The following is a 5,867-nucleotide window of genomic DNA, read 5'->3' on the forward strand; positions in this document are numbered from 1 at the left end:
CCCGACCCGCCCGCCGGAACCGCCTCCCGCGCCCGCCGCGTCCTCCCGCCGCCGCAGCGCCCCCTGCGTCCGGAGGCCGAGGGAGCAGCGTCCACGCAGGCAGGCAGTGCGTCGGGCCCGGCCCCGCCTCGCTCCGCAGGCCTCCTGCTCTCTTACCCGCTGGGGGACCAAGCGCGAGGGGGTGTCTCTACACATGCCTCTGTATGCATACGTGTGTGTGTGTGTACACAAACACATATATGCAGTACACACACACACGTGTATACAGTATACACACACATAATAACAGCCCCACTGGATCAGGCCATAGGCCCATCTAGTCCAGCTTCCCGTATCTCACAGCAGCCCACCAAATGCCCCAGGGAGCACACCAGATAACAAGAGACCTCATCTTGGTACCCTCCCTTGCATTGGCATTCTGACATAGCCCATTTCTAAAATCAGGAGGTTGCACATACACATCATGGCTTGTAACCCGTAATGGGTTTTTCTTCCAGAAACTTGTCCAATCCCATTTTAAAGGCATCCAGGCCAGATGCCGTCACCACATCCTGTGGCAAGGAGTTCCACAGACTGACCACACACTGAGTAAAGAAATATTTTCTTTTGTCTGTCCTTACTCTCCCAACACTCAATTTTAGTGGATGTCCCCTGGTTCTGGTGTTATGTGAGAGTGTAAAGAGCATCTCCTTATCCACTCTGTCCATCCCCTGCATAATTTTGTATGTCTCAATCATGTCCCCCCTCAGGCACCTCTTTTCTAGGCTGAAGAGGCCCAAACGCCATAGCCTTTCCTCATAAGGAAGGTGCCCCAGCCCAGTAATCATCTTAGTCGCTCTTGTTTGCACCTTTTCCATTTCCACTATGTCTTTTTTGAGATGCGGCGACCAGAACTGGACACAATACTCCAGGTGTGGCCTTACCATCGATTTGTACAACAGCATTATAATATTAGCCGTTTTGTTCTCAATACCTTTTCTAATGATCCCAAGCATAGAATTGGCCTTCTTTACTGCCACCGCACATTGGATTGACTGGAATGCGGTCAGTGTGGGAGCTGCCTTTGAAATGCAATGGAAAGCTTCAGCTAACAAGGCAAGCATGCCAAGGACAAGGGCTGCACAACCAGACACTTAGCGAAGACTGACACATATGTATACACACATGTATACACACACATGTATACAGTATACACACACACATATATGTGTATACACACATCTATACAGTACACACACACATATATGTGTATACACATGTATGCAGTATACATATATATACATATATACACATACATATATGTGTATACACACATGTGTGTGTATATGTGTGTGTATGCATATATATGTGTGTGTGGGAGATTGTATATGTGTAGAGAGAGCCCACCCACTTACCTGCATACACACATATATACATATATATATATACATACACACATATATGTGCATACATCCACACACACACATACATATATGCATATGTATATGTATATACATGTGTGTGGGAGATGTGTGTGTGGAGAGGGAGAGAGAGAGCCCGCCCACCTGCACATGCACACGCACTATAGTGCCTGGGAGCCCAATCCTATCCACCCTTCCAGTGCCAGTGCAGCGGTCATGCCAATGGGGCATGCACCGCACCCTGGAGTGGGAGAGTCACGGAGGCATCCTCAAGGCAAGGGAACTTTTGTTTCCTTACCACAGGGCTGCATTGCAGCTGTGTTAGCGCTGGAAAGTTGGATCGGACTCGGCTCTGGGCTATCACTGATACTTATTGCTAGTGTAATTAGTCTGTGGAACTCCTTGCCACAGGATGTGGTGATGGCATCTGGCCCAGATGCCTTTAAAAGGGGACTGGGCAGATTTCTGGAGGAAAAGTCCATCACAAGTTATAAGTCCTGTTGGGTTTGTGCAACCTCCTGATTTTAGAAGTGAGCTACCTCAGACGGCCAGGTGCAAGGGAGTGGCAACAGGGTGCAGGTCTCTTGTGATCTTGTGTGCTCCCTGAAGCACTTGGTGGGCCACTGTGAGATACAGGAAGCCGAACCTTTGGCCTGATCCAGCAGGGCTCTTCTTATGTTCTTACTTCACAGAGAGGGCCCCACTGTCATGGCGACCAGATGGTCCTACAGGCTGAGTACCTCTTATCTGAACTGCTTGGGACTGGAAGGTGCCTGAATTTCAGGTTTGTCTGGATTTTGGAATAATTTTGCATAAATATTATAAATATTATATTCAGCAGGGCCAGGCCTGTACCAGCCTGGCCCTGCCGAAAGCGAAGGTGGCTGGCACTGCCCTAGGCAAGCTGCCTGGCTTGCCAAACAGGCACAGTGTGGGGAAGGAGGGTGCCCAGGGAAGTTCCAACAGTGGGGCAAGCTAGAGGTGTACAAGGTCAGAGCCTGAGGGGCACCTGCCCCTGGTGCTATGCCAAGGGGGACACATGACAGCCTTGCGTTGCTTATGATTCTCCCAGAAGAAAGAGCTGCCAGCTGCTACAGCTTCGTGCCTTCCCCCAGTCCTTCTGCTCAGTGGCATCCCCTTCAATTGGTGCCCCTTAAAAGAAGAGCCTCTACAGGTGAAGGAACGGGGATGCCACCAGTTTCTTCTCCTCTGGGGAGAACCTAGAAGTGGCATCATGATGTCACATGACAGCACTGCCCTGGGTGCCAGGGCTTCTAGATTCATCTCTGGGGCAAGCCACCCACTCCCACATGCAGCCGCTGTCTCTGGCAACAGAGATGGCACTTCAGAACACATTCCCTGGAAAAGCACTATGTAAACAAACAAAAAAGAGAAGAAAAGTCCTTCTCCAACACATCTATTTATTTACCAAAGCATTTCCCCCCCCCCTACTAACAGCCCAATCCTATCCACACTTTCCTGGGAGTAAGTCTCATTGACTCTAATGGGACTTACTTCTGAGTAGACATGCATAGGATTGGGCTGTGAATCTGCTAAAGGTGTCTGATAGTCAAGAGATAACACCTTTTAAATAAGTCAGTATAAAACTCCGGACCAAGCGCAGTGCACAGAATAAACAACAATGATGAATGTTGCTGGAGTTTGCCACCACTGGGTGCCACCACAGAAAAAGTTATCTTCCCGCTAGGCACCTTTCTCATCTTTTAGACGAGAGCACCATGAGCAGAGTTCTGGAAGATGGTCTCAGTGAATGGACACGTTCATACTGGAGAAGGCAGTCTAGACTATATAATACAAAGGGGATGTAAAGAGAAACTATTTAAGTAGCAATGCTATGCACGCTTTCCTGGGAGTAAGCTCCTTTGTGCCATTTCAAAGCTTCCTACTAAGGGCCCAATCCTATCCAACTTTCCAGCACCGTTGCTGCCTCAATGCAGTCCCAAGGTAAGGGAACAAATGTTCCTATACCGTGAGGAGGCCTCTGTGACTGCCTTCCCATCACAGGAAGCAGTGCATACCCCATTGGCACAGCTACACCAGCCTTGGAAAATTGGATAGGATTGGGCCCTAAATTGTCTCCTTTTACTGGCTGACTAGGGAAGAAACCTAGATCACCTCAGACGCATTCAGTCACCTTCTCCAGATAACTCCTATTGTCAAAATACAGCTATATGCAAGTATTGTTTCTACGATTTAAAATTCTGTAACTAATCTTGCAAAAGGGGACAAGCCTAACCAGGTCTACTCAGAAATAAGTCCTATTTTGTTCAATGGCTTGCAGCCTAAGTTAAGTGTGGGGTGGGGGGCTCTGTATCCACAGATCTCATATCCATGGATTTTGTTGGGGAATAGCAACACTGAATAGTATCCACCAGTAGAGGGATCATCTAGTTCAGGCATGTCCAACAGGTAGATCGCGATCAGCCCCACTTGGGCTGGGAGGGGTCAGAGGTAGATCACCAGCCCCACTTGGCTCCATCTCTCCAACAGATCGCCCCGTCGCTAGGAGAGAACCCGTGCCAGCAGGTTGTCTGCCGAGAGCTTGTTGCTGCTGCTGATCCTTTGCCTGTCTTTTTTCCCTGCCTGCGGGAATCTTGCCTGCGGGTGTATTGGGAGCGCTTGTTGTTTTCGTGCCAATAGTTTGTGGGTACCCCAGGGGGCCGCCGCCCGCGCCCCACGACGAGACGCCATAGGCCCGGCGTCATACCTGGTCTCCTGCCTCTCAGAATCACCCATTCCTGCCCCCGCCCCAACACCCCTTAGAAGTGTGTATACCGGGCGATATCCATTCGCCCAGGCTTTAACTGAATACACTTACCGTATTAGTTGTGTCGTGTGCTGGTCGTTGGTCTCTTTATAGTTCGCTTTCATTAAACGTTTTCGGGCAGACACAACAAAGTGTCAAAAATTTGGTGATTTTGGCAGGCTTTTCCAATTTTTTTCTAACTTGCCTATGCCTTGCCTTCAAATTGGTTCAAACCACTGTGACTTTTGCTTGCCTCTGCAGTTTTATTTTGCCTAGCCTTTGCGTTGATTCTACACTGCAATTTAATTTCGCCTTGCTTTGCATTGATTCTGCACTGTGTGCAGAATTTATTAAATTGCGTGTGGTGTTATTTGAACTTGTTTGGTGGTATTTGATTTTATCTGGTTTGCTGGACAGGTGTTTGAGTTTTTTTTATGATTGTTTGGTGGTAGTTGATTATTGATGCCAGTATGATTAATTCTTATTTTTTACTTTTAGAACTGCATGTGTGGTTTTGGCATTTCCAGTCCTTGTATTGCACATCATCCAGAGGTCTTCAGTTCCTGTTGATCTTTAATACTTTGGGATAGTAACAGTTTTGGACCAGATTCAGCCAGTGCTTATACTAACTTAGCAGATTTGGCCTTCTAACATCCAGCCACCACAGTATGAGTGTTCCAAAGAAGAGCAAAACGTACCACTTTCATGATGAATGGGAAATGGACTACTTCTTTATCATAGTGAAAGACAAGCATTGTTGTCTAATTTGTAACGCCCCAGTATCCTTGCCCAAAAAGGGTAATCTGGAACGTCATTATAAGGCTCTGCATAGCAATAAGTTTGATGTTGATTTTTCACCCAAAAGTGAAATTCATAAACTGAAGCTCAAAGAACTTAAATTGAAATTGGCTACACAGCAACAGTTGATGGCGAAGCCAAGGTCACATTCGGTCAATGCATCCTTCAAGGTCAGCAACCTGATCACAAAGAAATGCAAACCTTTCACTGAAGGGGAATTTGTAAAAGATTGTTTTCTTGAAGCAGCTGACAATCTCTTTGAAGGATTTAAAAATAAGAAAGAGATCATAGCTGCTATTCAAGATGTGCAATTGTCAAGAAACACCATCGTGCGGCGAATAGAAAAGATGTGTGGAGACACAACTGAACAATTGTTGGAGGATGTTTCAAATTTTGTTGTTTCTCACTCCAACTGGATGAATCTACAGACATAAGAGACATAGCCCAGTTACTAGTCTTTATCCGGATGGTTTTTGAAGACTTCACTGTTAAAGAAGAACTACTTGGAATGATTTCTTTAAAAGGGAGAACTACCGGTCAGAAAATCTTTCCATTATTTTGTAACAAAGTGTAATCTTCCATTGCATAGACTTGTTTCCATCACTACTGATGGAGCAAGAGCAATGACAGGTGAGGTTAACGGTTTCATAGCCCTCTATAGACAGCATGACGACTTCCCAGATTTCCTTTCTTACCACTGCATCATTCACCAGCAAGTTTTGGCAAACAAGAGACTCAATACAAAGACTGTCATGGACATCACTTTTGAAATTGTAAATTCAGTTCGTGGAAGATCACTTCAAAGACGGCTTTTCAATTTTACTCTTGATGAAGGGGCAGCAGAAAACATTTTGCACACAGGTGTAAGATGACTAAGTAGGCACACATTTCTGCAAAGATTT

Source organism: Tiliqua scincoides, chromosome 1 (genome assembly GCF_035046505.1).
Source record: "Tiliqua scincoides isolate rTilSci1 chromosome 1, rTilSci1.hap2, whole genome shotgun sequence".
In the NCBI taxonomy this organism is placed as follows: Eukaryota; Metazoa; Chordata; class Lepidosauria; order Squamata; family Scincidae; genus Tiliqua; species Tiliqua scincoides.